Source organism: Protopterus annectens, chromosome 5.part1, assembly GCF_019279795.1.
Source record: "Protopterus annectens isolate FY-2018-M chromosome 5.part1, PAN1.0, whole genome shotgun sequence".
Classification (NCBI taxonomy): Eukaryota; Metazoa; Chordata; order Ceratodontiformes; family Protopteridae; genus Protopterus; species Protopterus annectens.
Window position 1 is genome coordinate 587783530 of NC_056736.1, and position 14820 is coordinate 587798349.

Here is a 14820-nt window from a genome sequence, read left to right on the forward strand (position 1 = left end):
GACAGTGAGATCCACAAATCTGTGTTTAGTCCAGTAAGAATCTCAGCTTATTTCCTACAGTTTCTGCCTTGCAAAACACTGCAAATCTTTAAGAGGCATCTCCATAAAGAAAAGGAAAAAAAAGCTTTAATAAAGTCTAGTAAAGAAAGATTCACCATCCAGTCAAGCTGGCATCACAGCTGTGGACTACAAATATTTCACAATGGGATACTCTGCACTTATTTAATGTCAAAAGTATTTATTTGGAAGCAGAGTTGTGTCCTAATTTTAACATTTATCTATTTAATTACGATTCTTTCTACCTCAATATGCCTTCTGTGTGACTCTGAACAAGTTGCTTAACCAGACAGTGCTCCTGGGACACTGTGCAGTGGACTTACCCATTTAATAAACAGATGCAAAAATTAACCTACCTCAAAGCACTGCAGACTATGATCGGTTTGAGCATTTGAGGGCTAATGCTCTAACGGATCACCTTGATGTATTCAAGCTGTATTAGATTGTTTTCTATTTGTCACACATTAGATTGAGGTGTCATTTCCTGGGAATGTATTTGCTTATTGCTCATCGTAGGATAGTGTTTAGCCTTAAACTCATGCTAACGTTTCTCTTAAATCAGTGGGTATCAGAGAAACATAAGTGATTCTTTATAGATTATAATAATAAGCACTGTTCCTCCTAGTTGTAGCAACCTCAGAGTGAGATTATATAATTAAAGCAGCTGTGGGGCAAGTGCTTCCAACAAAAAAACTTTACATTGCATTTTTACATGTTCGCACAAAATCACATTCTCCTCTATATCGTATGTTTAAATATTATAGGTATTTGAGGTAATAGGGTTGTTGGAGAAGTATACAACCTACTGTGTTCAGAGCTAATACATTTCAAAGTAGCACAGTAGAACCCTGCTTCTAATGGTTAAGTCAGGCATGGCACTGTTAGAGAGGATTTATACAATCTTCACATTGAGTTTAATTGCAGCAGATAATAAATGAACATATTGCAACATATAATAAATTAAGATAGTGCTCACATATCACATATGTATTGAGCCATCTGTGCCATCTAGATGTTCAGGATCTTACAACTCTAACACTGGTGATCTAGCTTGGCCCTCGGCTAATAAAGGAGGAGCCCAGTCTAAACAAGTATCCAAAAAGGCACAAATAAGAACTACTTTCAATAGAAACCAGTTTGATTGTACCTATGAGTAAAAACAAAAACAAGCATATTGACTACTTTTTCCAGTTAACTGATCTGTTTTGAATTAGAACAAGGACAGTTATATTTGCTTTTTGAAGTACGTAAAGTGTAAGACCGGCAAAGAAACAAAAAGTGTACAAAACCACTCCTGGACTGAAGCTTAGCTACAGCTAACATACACAGCACAGAAGTTAAATAAACAGAATATAGTACACCCAGCAGAAGTCTCAGCGGAATAGCAAATATAATACATATTTCAAGATCTTAAGGGCAGATTTGTATATTTAGTTAAACAAATTGAATATAGCTGCATTACTCATAACATAATGTTTGTGCTTGGATATAAACTCACTCTTTTTATCTGTAACTGACAGCCATAGATGTGAAAGGATAATATTAGATCTTTTTTGGGACTCAAACCAATGACCTCTAGCATTCTGTGCTGATATCACAGCTGCTAGACCAACAAGAGGCTCTGGACAAATAGCAGCCTGCTGTTGGTCCAGTAGCAGTGATACCAGCAGGGTATACTAGAAGTCGTGGGTTTGAATCTCAGATGAGACATAATATTATCCCTTTACTTCTGTGATTCTAACCGTGCCTAAGTAGGGTTTTCTCTGTTATGTGTGTTTCTTTGTAATTTAACTAATAACTGTTACTTTCACTTAAGGAAGACTGAGCAAAACCAAGAAAATGCCTTTCCGTTAACATGCAATTTCATCCATTACAGCATTTGAGCACAACTTGTGTAGCCTGGATATATACATATACAAATCTATTTAGCATGTTAGATTGTACAGACAAGAACTACTGTGTATTGGAATATGGCAGGTTAAGTCACCAACATGGGAATTGTGGGAACAAGATATGCAGAGGAGGAATGAGGTTTAAGGGAATGCAGGACTTGAATGAATGAATTTCAATGAGCTATGCAATGTCTGACTGACAATGACTGGATAGATTATAAGTGAAGTGTAATGTTTGCAACTACAATTATGACAACATGGTTTGTGATGTATAATGTTTGCAATTAAAATTATGTCAATGTGGTTAGTTTTCATTTATATAAATGTATGATTGCCTGTGTCATAAGTGATCATTTAATAAAGATGTTTCTTGTTTGTTTCAAAAAAGGCAGGTTAAGTTACTCTTACAAGCAGAGAAAATCAGACGGAAAGCTGATTGATTTAAACACAAAGAAATAAAATTATAGGTTTCAGAGATTTAATATTACTTCAGAGAAAATACAGCATGTGACTGTAGGTGAAATGGGAGACTGAGGTGTATTATCTAGGCACATATTACCTGTAACATGCATGCAAATAAAGTTTAAACAAGAGACTTGCTGCACAAATAATTGTGAATCAAGCAGATCAGTTAGGCCAACACAAATGTCTGCCATGGAATAATTAATCGGCACACGTGCATGTGGTCAGACAGACTTCCAGAAATCTGGATTTAATCCAGCAAGCATATACAATTTTTTTTTCTGCAGTGTTCGTTCTTTCTGACACATTGGATAATAGAGTTACTGGTGTTTAGTTAAACGTTTCTTTAATAGGTATGAGATATGCAGCAGAGAAATTGCAACGGTGAAAAAGATGAAAGTTGAACATGGTATTAGAAAACAGGCAAGGAGTTTTGATTCTGGTAAGTGAAACTTCTGTCACCGGTCAGTTTGATATCACAGCTGAGGAATGCAAAAATCCACATTAAAACATTTTTACACTATAAAATAAAGTCATACATGTGTATGTGGAAGCAAGGCTGTATTGTACTAATTTGAGTTTTATATTTATAAGTTACAAGTTAGAGGGTTGGGAGGGTGGCCTAATGGTTAAGGTGTTTGCCTTACAAACACAAGGTGCAGGGTTTCAGTCTCACAAGGGATAATTGGCTAGGCTTAAAATGGCTCACAAGGGCAGTTAGCTTAGTACTAATCTATGAACCTATGAACAAGTGAGGAGAGTGTGTTGAGCAGATTGAAAGAGTACTTTGAGGGGTAGATGAATGAAGAGAATGAGAGGGAGAGAAGGTTGGATGATGTGGGGATAGTGAATCATGAAGTGCAGTGGATTAGCAAGGAGGAAGTAAGGATAGCTATGAAGAGGATGAAGAATGGAAAGGCTGTTGGTCCAGATGACATACCTGTGGAAGCTTGGAGGTGTTTAGGTGAAATTGCAGTGGTGTTTCTAACCAGATTGTTTAATGAAATCTTGGAAAGTGAGAGGATGCCTGAGGAATGGAGAAAAAGTGTTTTGGTACCGATTTTTAAGAATAAGGGTGATGTGCAGAGCTGTAATAACTACAGAGAGATTAAACTGATCAGTCACAGCATGAAGTTATGGGAAAGAGTAGTGGAAGCTAGGTTAAGAAGGGGCGTGATGATTAGTGATCAGCAGTATGGTTTCATGCCAGGAAAGAGCACTAGAGATGCAATGTTTGCTCTGAGAGTGTTGATGGAGAAGTACAGAGAAGGTCAGAAGGAATTGCATTGTGTTTTCGTAGACTTAGAGAAAGCATATGACAGGGTGCCTAGAGAGGAGTTGTGGTATTGTATGAGGAAGTCGGGAGTGTCAGAGAAGTATGTAAGAGTGGTACAGGATACGTATGAGGGTAGTGTGACAGCGGTGAGGTCTGTGGTGGGAATGACAGATGTGTTTCAGGTGGAGGTGGGATTACATCAAGGATCAGCTCTGAGCCCTTTATTATTTGCAATGGTGATGGACAGGTTGACAGACAAGATCAGACAGGAGTCCCTGTAGACTATGATGTTTGCAGATGACATTGTGATCTATAGTGAGAGTAGGTAACAGGTGGAGGAGACCCTGGAGAGGTGGAGATATGCTCTAGAGAGAAGAAGAATGAAGGTCAGCAGGACTAAGAATATATGTGTGTGAATGAGAGGGAGGATAGAGGAATGGTGAGAATGCAGGGAGTAGAGTTGGTAAAGGTGGATGAGTTTAAATACTTGGGAACAATTGTTCAGAGTAATGGTGAGTGTGAAAGAGAGGTGAAGAAGAGAGTACAGGCAGGATGGAGAAGAATGTCAGTAGTGATTTGTGACAGACGAGTACCAGTAAGAGTGAAAGGGAAGGTCTACAAGAGGGTAGTGAGACCAGCAATGTTATATGGGTTGGAGACAGTGGCATTGACAAAAAGGCAGGAGTTAGAGTTGGATGTGGCAGAGTTAAAGATGTTAAGATTTGCACTGGGCGTGACGAAGGGGGACAGGATTAGGAATAAGTATATTAGAGGGTTAGCCCAGGTTGGAAGGTTTGGAGACAAAGCCAGAGAGGCAAGATTACATTGGTTTGGACATGTGCTGAGCAGGGATGCAGAGTATATTGGGAAAAAGATGCTAAGGATGAAGCTGCCAGGTAACAGGAAAAGAGGAAGGCCTAAGATAAGGTATATGGATGTGTTTAGAGAGGACATGCAGGTGGTTGGTGTGACAGAGCAGGATGCAGAGGACAGGAAGAAATGGAAACAGATGATCCACTGTGTTGACCCCTAACAGGAACAGCCAAAAGAAGATGATGATTTATAATTTACAGATTCATAGATTGTTACTAGGCTAATGACCTGGGAAGCAATTCTGAGCCTGGCCAAGTTTTCACAGAAGAATAATGATGGCCTGTATCTGAATAGGATATTAAGAACCGGGCATTTATAACCTACCGCTGTCCATAAGGGAGATGGGTACTAAGCCTGGTGTAAATTTCCTGTTCTCCGTGCACTGGTTCAGGTTGTGTTTAAACTGGTTAACAGATGAGCTCAGCTTCAAATGAATGGAAAGCCTGTTCCATAGAAGGGATAGTCTCTGGGACACATATCTGTTTCTCCATCATGTTCTGTATAACTCACAGACAAAATACAGGTTCCTAGACCTTGTATTTATGGTATTCATTGACTTATAAATATGTAGGAGATTCATTAGTGTAGGGTTTGTGGATTCCTTGTAAGCCAGGTGTAAATCACCCCTCTGCAATCTATAGGAGACTGAGTAGCGGGCAAGGGCTTTAAGGCACTCTGCATAAGGCAGGTTTGTGACACTTTTTATTCTTTTTGTAAGGAATCTCTGAGGTCGCTCTAGTTGCTGTATATGCCTGGTCAGATACAAACCAAAAGGAACATTGTACTCAATGATTGTTCTATTAAGGGCAGAGTACAGTGGTATAATGACCCGTTTGGACCTAGATGTCATTCCCTTACTTATAAATTAAGCAACATGAAAGGATCTCTTCAACACTGTGGCAACAGGTCTATGTGTGTACCCAGCTCCCTAACCACTGGGTTGACTCTTAGGGACGAATTATCAACATGGTAATTAGCCAAGATGGTTGACTTCCCAAAGGGTATAATTATGCATTTCTTAACATTGAGTTTAAGACCATGACTTTGGCACCATTTATTAGTCAGATATAGACCTTCTTGAAGAATGTTAGTGTCTGCAGGGAGTCGATGGTAACCCCCAGCTTGCAATCATCTGCAAACTTAGTCAGCCATAAACTTTCAGCATTTTGCTTCCATTTCAGAAAAATAGATGCCAAAAAGGAGCAGTCCTAGTACGCAGTCCTTGCGGACTCTGCTAGTGATTGACCTCTTGGTGGATGTGGCTTCACCTGTTTTCACCTCCTGGGTCCTATCAGTGAGCCAACTGGCTATTCAGTGAGTGATAAAAGGGTTTACACCTAAATTAGTGAGCTTGTCTATAATGCCTGAGTGGGGTACTATACCAACACCTTGGCCAGGCCGATTCATCCAGTGCTTTGGTAACCTTCTCAAAAAAGTCCACCAAATTTAATAGGTATGACCTTCCTTTAACAAAGTTGAACTGTGATGAGTCTAGCATTTACAGGTTACCTATGTCCTCATTTATCATGTCCATAATGATTCTTTCCATCCATCCATCTATCCACAACCTCTTTTTTCTATTTTTACAGATGGGGTCAAGGTTTAATAGCTAAATGAGACACACTCTGCTATCAAGCAGAGTTTACACTATATTTATGGAGCTTTTGACAGTATCAGATAACAAAACCAAACAAATGCTCACATATGTGTTCCATTGGTTAGGTTATGCAGATGTTCAATGGCTTACAACTCCAAAACTGATAATCTGGTATGAGTATCAACTGGAGGGGAAATGGCTCCAGTTTAAAAAATATATAAAAAACGTACAAATAGTAGTATTTTTTCATGGACACTGGTTTATTTGTACATACAAACACATTGAGTCAAATTGAATGTCTGAATGTTCTATATCTCGTGAGTCTGAGAGTGGTAATCTGTTCTGAAAAATCAGCTAGTAAGGAAGACTCCAGTCTAAATTATACTGATTTTACTCAAACCCTGTTTTAATTGCTCTCTATTACACTGAACCAATGCATCACAAAATGTAGATATTTCAAAATTTGGTCTTGGCATGTGCTCACATGCTGCAAAATAGTTTGACAACATGATGGACATAGTATGCTTATGACTGGACCAAAACAAAATGGATGCTCTTAAGTTATTGCAGTACATGGAGAGGGGTCTATATCAGAAGACTGAAGAGGCGTTTAATCGAACACCTCTTCAGCGGCACATGCAGAGCGAACATACTAAAGCATGAACGCTCAAAACACCGATTTCTTTCCCTGGGAAAGAAATCAGTAGTACAAACATACAAACACATACACTTTCAAACATAACAATGTGGGGGGCTGTGACCACCACACCCCCTAACTAAATATACCAACTCCGAGATTGCACTACAGTGGGGAAAGAGGCAAACACATGGGTAAGGCCATGCGATTTCTTTCCCAGGGAAAGAAATCACTGTTTTGAGCATTTGCACTTTAGTGCACTCGCTCTTTGTGTGTCGCTGAAGAGGTGTTCGATTAAACGCCTCTTCGGTCTTCTGATATAGACCCCGTGGAGAGGGTAATGTTCAGAGAACTGGATAAGGCTAGAAGTATAACTGTCACATGTGAATATGTGTGTGAAAATTATAAAGTGGGGAAAGTACTGGAAAAAATGCAGAAACAGAATCCAGTAACAAATTACCTTGCCCACCTATCAAAACTATTAATAGTTGCCAAAAAGTTCAAAGAGAAGATTTAAGAGCTCAAACCCATAATATTATATTTTCTTAGGCTGCCTAAAATGCAAATAGATTTTTTATGTTAATATTACCAGTCAGCCATCTATGTCAGGGAAGATGTTATTCCGGGACATAATGGGAGAAGAATTTGACAATCACTTGAAGCATTATGCTGCACATCTGTACTCACTTGGCACTGGAAGATGCTCTAGAACTTTCTGTAGAATGCCTGCAGGAAATGGAGAACAAAGAATGCGCCCCTTAGAAGAAAATGATCAACAGAAGAGTTGCTTGATTTAATAGAGATGGACAGATGAGTTAAGATCATTGAAAGAAACAGACTACAAAAAGTCAATAAAACCCCAAAAAAGTTAGAAGCTTGATAAAGCAAACACAGTAGATAGGACTGTTCACAAAGATTTATGTAATATAACAGAAGTAAATAGGCTATATTACTGTGCAGCTAAATTAATAACAGATAAAGTCTTATCACAAAAACACAGGGCAGTAAGGGAAAGGAAGGGGAGAAATCAAATGCCATAATGGAAATATTGAATAGAGAAAACTATAAATCAATTTAGACAAGAAGTGTCATTGCTAGAAGAGTGTAGAAGAGGGAACAGATCAACAAAAATACTCAGAAAGATAGACATGATAAAAGCAATGCACAGTATTTGAAAAGATCATGCTCTATAGCGCACTATCACAAATAATAAACTAAAACTATCAGTAAAAGTAATGTATTTTGGCTTTTCCCAGTTAGGGGTCGCCACAGCGGATTTTTAAGGTGCCAAGTTGCCAGCCCGATGCCCAACCTTCAAAGAAGGCATACCCATTTACACTCGCACCTACCTGCTTGTCTTTAATGCTACTTGACCATGGGGAGAACATGCAGACTTCACACAGAAGGTGCTCCAGCTGAGAATCAAATGTGAGAACCTCTTGCTGTAAGGCAACAACCCAAACCCCTGCACCACCACTGCCCCAGACTAAAAATATCAGCCCAGGCAGAAAAGCTTAAAACATATGCAGATAAATGTAAAGGAAAAGTGCAAAAAAAAACAATTTATTGATGACCCCAAAAAAGTTTTATAGAGAATTGTGAAACAAGGCAAAAGGAATTAAAACATCATCAAAAAAAGAAGAAATAGATACATTTTGGAGAAACATCTACAAAGATCCTGTGGAACATAACAAACATGCTGAATGGCTAAAAGAAGTAAAAAGAAAGAATAAGAAGTTCAAATGTACAAGATATGAAATTGGATGAAGTAATGGTCAGAGAAATTGAAACAAGAAGAGATAGTTCAAAAAATAATAGAATTAGAAGACAGAGCATGTAGGGAAAACCTAAGATTTTCTGCTATACCAGAGAAACTGTAAAAAGCAGACAGTATCAATTTTATAAAAGCACAAATAAGCAGCTGAACTGGTATTCCACAGCATGAGCTGTTAATTGAAAAGGCACATCATGTTTATGCTCCAAACCTGGCTATGAGAAAGCAATCTAGACCTTTAATAGTATAGATACAATCCTACCGGCAGAAGGTGTTGATTGTGACAAAACTGTGGCAGAAGGACAAAGTACTAAAAGTTGGAGACAGCAGAGTGTTTGTGGAGAATGATTACTGATTGTACACCAGGCAGAAGGGGCATTTATTCCACTATTCAGGGAATGTCAAGAAGCAGGCCTGAGATTCAAACTGCTGTAGCCATCTATCTTTAACATATTCAGCCCTGAATGGACAAAATCATTTTTTGATGAATTACATGCACAGGAGGAAATACAAAAGTTTGGTCTCACACAGAATATAATGAAATGAAGTGGATTATAGAGTTAACAGCACAGAGATCACCTGGTTTGAATGATGTCATTCCACTGAAACCTGCATTAAAAATGGAGGGTGCAATACAAGAATGTGATTGGTTGTCATGTATTTAAATTCCACTGACTTGAAATGTGCTTTTATCTGAGGAAGGGCTTAGTCCCAAAAGTGCTCATATTTTGTTATTTTAATTTGTGCTTTTAATAAAGGTTTTTCAGCCTGGTGGATCGACTACTATTTGTACATTTTGAAATACAAAAGTTTGTCCAACAAAAAGTGAGCTGTGAAACAGAAGGAGATTCTGCTTCTTGTTCTTCTGGTAATAAAGACCACAGAAAGACTATGCAAGAGAAACCTTTTCCAATGTTTAATCAAAAAATGCTGAAGAGATGGAAGAGAGCATTAGAGTTGACTAGAAGAATGAAGAGTACATTGGAAATGAAGCAGAGACAAGATTTGGGAGATGGAGATGAACAGGAATAAAAACATTAACATCAAAACTGACAAACATGGGATTACAAAGCAATAATTATATTTGTGAAACATGACAGAACAAGATAACCTGGAAACACTGGAGATTTCTGAAATTTGAGGGACTCTAAAGTATATGCCCTATTTCATGTCATTAATGTTCCGAAAAATACTTAGGGGAGGGGAAGAAGAGGGAGAAAGTTAACTAAGAAAAATGACATTTTTTTCTTAATAGTACTATTTTTATAGTGTATGATTTTCTTTGCATGCTATAAAGTAAAGTGTATTCATTTGTTTTTAAGTGTAATGGGGATACTATTGTAAACAGGTGCTCCAGTTTTTTTTTTTTTTTTTTTTTTGCCTTTCTTTTTTCTTTATCCCTCCTTCTCTCTTGCTCTTTGTTCAGTTTTAAGAAATGTAGGCACTGCAATGTAAAAAAAAATGTCTGCATAAAACAGCATGTCAAAAGAAAAATGAATGTGCTTTTTCTCATTATTGCATGGGGGAATGACTGTATTAAGGCCATTAGCTTTATCTAGTAACATGTTTTAAGAAAAAGCAAGTAAGTGAAAAAGAATATTGAATATTATAAGGCTTTTTTCTGGCTAATAAATGTATCCTTATTGACAGTTCTGTATCTGGTCTTCATGTATCCATGAAGACAATCTGATAAATAGAAAATGTATACAATCTGATAAAGAGAAATTGGCTAGGAAAAAAAAAGAGAAACTGGCTAGGAGATAATGTCCTCTGAAAGCCTTCAGGTGTTTTCCAGGCTGGGAGGCCTTTAAAGATAAGGCAAAACCAGACAGCACTTCATAGAAGTACAGGCTTCACCATGCATCGTAGCATGGATAACCTTTCTTTTACGTTAGCTCAAGTCTATGAGTGTGACTGTCAGTTTGGGAAATTGCTTCTTATAAGGAGGGTGAAACTTCAATATTTGAAGATGTGCACAGTTTTGTGTATTTGTATTAAGTTAATATGTTTTAGGGGGTATTGGGGGTGTGTTTGTTTTTTTTTGTTTTTTTTTGTTTAAGTGCTTGCAATAAAACAAAAGTTTTGTAAGAGGTGACATTAGCTCAAATTGATATGACAAGAAACAACTGTATAAAAAGTTCAACCTGCCAAACAGTGTATGCATGTAACACAAAAGCTGGAACTAGACATTTAACAAATAAGCTGTTATACATAAAAGGTGGGAATAATAACTTTTTTAATACAATGATGCTTTCTGTAATGTCTTTAAATATCAATGGTCTCATAAAAAATACAAAAAAAAAAAGAAAGTGTAGTGAACTATATTAAAAAATTTAGAGTGTAAATAGTTATGCTACAATATACACACTTGGAAAGAACTGAACATATGAATTTGATAAAGAAAGGTTTTTCAGGATGGTTATTCAGCGGTATACCTGTGACAAGGGAAAAGAGGAGTACTTATATTAATTGCAAGAGGAGATCCAATGGTGATACTAGAGGAGAAAAAAGATAATAATGATAGATTTGTATTAATAAGGGGCGACTGGCAAGGGAAGAGGATTACACTGGCATGTATTTATATTCCACATAAAACTGCTATAATGGAGAGCTTAAGAATATTCTGAGAGAAATAATCAGCTTTCAGCAAGGAATAGTAATTATAGATGGGGATTGGAATTTGATTTGTAGTATTGAAGATGTGTCTGAGGAGAGCCAGAAGGGAAGGTTAACAAAGGAATGTAGACTTTTGAAGAAATTTATGAAAATGTTTGGCATGGAAGATGTGAATTCGGTACTAGGAGTCTGAAGTGAATTAACATATTATTCCCCAAGATACAAAAACTGGGCTAAGCTAGACAGAACTTACATTTCACAGGAACATGTGCATTTAATTGAAAGTCTTGATATGCGCCCAATAACTATTCCAGATCATGTGCCAATAATAACTTAAATAAAAACACAGGGTAATTAAATAAAAATGAGATACTGGCATTTTCTCACCTATCTATTGAAAAGATAGGATTTTAAGGAATGGGTAGTGGAAATTATTCAGGAGCTATTACAGAAGATAGAAACTTCTTCTGGAAATATGGTTAGGGATTGGTATAAAATTAAAGTGAAATTTAAAATAGTGCGGACATAAAAGAAAAGGAGATATGGTTAAGAAGTAACAAAAATTATTTAGAGGAACTGACAAATGTTAAAATATTGCAGAATAGTAGAATCTCATAGAGCAAGAAGAGGAGCAACTGCAGAATGCTAAACAGAAAATAACAGATTACCTTGATAATATGCATGAGTTTAGAAAAGATTGCTATTAAGTGACTGTTTTTTGATAATAACTAGATAATAACTAGATCAATAAAACTTTTAGCACAACGGCTTGGGTAACAGAAACTAGAAAGGGCTGTAGTCAAGCTTAGGCAGCCTAAAACAAAGAAGGTAACAAGAGATCCTGTAGAGGTATTAGAAATATTTTGGAAAGTCTATGAATGTCTGTATAAAGCAGAGAAATAGGGAAATCAAGAAAATGTACAAATGGAAATATTTATGGAAGAATTAAATATGCTAAGATAAGAGGTAGATAAGGCTCAATTACTAACAGTTAGGATAGAAGGAGATGAGATAAAAATGGTGATGTACAACCCATCTACAGGAAAGTCCCCAGGAATAGATGGCATTCCTGAGGAAGTTTGGAAGCTAGAAGGGGGAAAACAGATAAAGATCTTGAAGGTGTTGTTTAACAGTATTTTAAGAGGAGGAGAAGTACCAATATCCTGGAAGAAAGTGGTGACAGTTGTAATACCTAAACAGGGTAAAGATCTATCAGAGCTAGCTTCATACAGGCTAATTTCAATACTAAACCATGATTATAAAGTGTTGATGTCTATAATGGCTAAAAGAATGGCAAAGGTGATACCAAAATTGGTAGATATGGATCAATGTGATTTTGTGTAGGGGAGGCAAACATTTGACAACATTAACAGAACACCGATGATCAAGAGGGAAGTAGAATGCAAGAAAATACCACTGTTGTTAGTGGGTCTTGATGCAAAGAAAGCATTTGACAGAGTAAGCTAGGATTTTCAGAGCAGGGCAGTGGAAGCATTTGCATTCCCTGATAAAATTATAACGTTGATTAGGAGGATAAATGAGGGATCAGAGGAGAAAATTAAAGTGGGTGTAGTCCTCTCTGATAATTTCTTCTTCAGCAGAGGAAAAAGGCAGGGGTGCCCTCTTTCCCTTTTGTTGTTTGCATTATATTTAGAACCATTGACAAAGAAAATAAGGGAAATTCAAGGATATAATTGTTATGGTAGTCAAGAAAATCTTGCTCTATTTGCAAATTATGTTATTTTGTACCTAACAAAGCCAGAAAAGGACATTACAGTGCTGTGGAAAAAAATTGAGACAGTTTCAAATCTTTTTAGGATACAAAATTAAGGAAGCTAAAACAAAGTCAATAGCAGTAAATTATGTACCCACATATGAATATTTATGGGGATATGATAAAATGAAAGATTTAGGACTATGGATTAAAAATTATTCCAGTCTGGCAGCTAAGGATATGTGGGAAGAGACTAAACAAAAGCTAATACAAAACCTGAGAAATTGGAGGCTCTGTTATATGGCTACAGATAGCAAGCAGTTAAAATATTTTTACTTCTTTTAGTCTTATACACAGGTCAGGCATATTTTTATCAACCAGAGAAGAAGTTGTAGATAGCAATTAATAAAGAGCTGAAGGATTTTATCTGGGAGGTGAAGATGGCAAGAGTCAAGTGGGATAAGCTGATTCTTCCAATAGAATAGGGCGGATTGAAATTACCCAATTTGAAGATGCATTTCAGAGCTACACAGTTAAGGCTACAATACACAGCACTAGCAGAAACCTACAATTCAAAGTGGAAAGGGATGATGATGAAACAGGGTGGAGGCTCAAGAAACAATGAGAGACTGGGATTTTGGATGCAGATCTTTAAGGAGAATAAGAATAACAATACAGAATATTATATTCGTAAAGTAGAAGATTGTATTCTAAGAACTGATCCAGCATGACAATGGAGAAAGGAGATTCTGCCAACAGTGACTGCAATTAGGGATACAGAAAATAGGCAAGAGGGGGGTGGAATTTTTTGGAGAAAACTTGCAAATGAACAAAGGTATTGAGAGCAAATAACTAAAGAGGAAAAGATGATAGAATAGGAAGATATCAAGAATTTTTTGGACTGCAGGTTAGAGATTGCTTTTACTATCGAGGATTGATATCAGAGTATAAGCAAAGAGAAAGAAATAGGGGGTCCTAAGTGAAAGGCCAGCACTGGCAGAGTTTTTAGTAGAATGTAGAACACAAGCTGCTATTAAAAAAGGACTAATTAGTAGAACATATAAAATATTGCATGATAACTATAATCAATCATGGAGGTTAGAAAGGATTGAGAAGAAAGGCTGGATAAGCAATTCACAAAGAAACAATGGGAGACATATGCATGTCTCCCAAATAAGCAATAAAATCTAGAGGATTTAGGATTTTTGTTTGGAAATGTTTACATAAATATTTTTTATACCCCAAGTAGATTCCAAAGAATTTTTCCTCAGGTAGAAAGCAAATGTCGAAGGTGTGATGGAGAAGAAAAATGTAATTGGGAACATATTTTCTGGGAGTGTAATGAGGTGGAAGACTTTAAAGAGTATCACAAGCTCTTACAGGTCCACAAACCTAACCTCCCATCTGACCAATTTCTTTATTCATTTTCAGTAGCCAAGAACTGGAATACTTTACCTCTGTCCATTAGAACAACTCAAAATTCCTCCCATTTACAAACTTCCCTACATAATCATCTTTTGTCATGCTGGAAGTGTACTTGCATCAAACCCTCCTAGAATATGTATGACTCCCTATTTTCCTATCATCTTTGTTTTTCTGTAAGACAGTACTATAGAGGGAGTTTTGTCACAATAAGCTATGTTGATATTTACTTTACACTGATTATTTAAGATTCTACTAATGCTGTTAATAAACTTCTGCTCTGTTTTTTCTTAACTTGTATATACTTATTCCTTCTAATTTCTTTGTAATTTATTTTTAATTTCAACTTTGTAATTTTAGCTCTTAATATTTTGTACTGCAGAGTGGACTTTCCTGGTAAACAAAAAGCAAATAAATAAAGATTCCCTGCAGACCACTGGATTGGAGATACTGGGGTGAGCAAATTGGTGTAATTTTTCTGAGCTATGAGATGATATTGG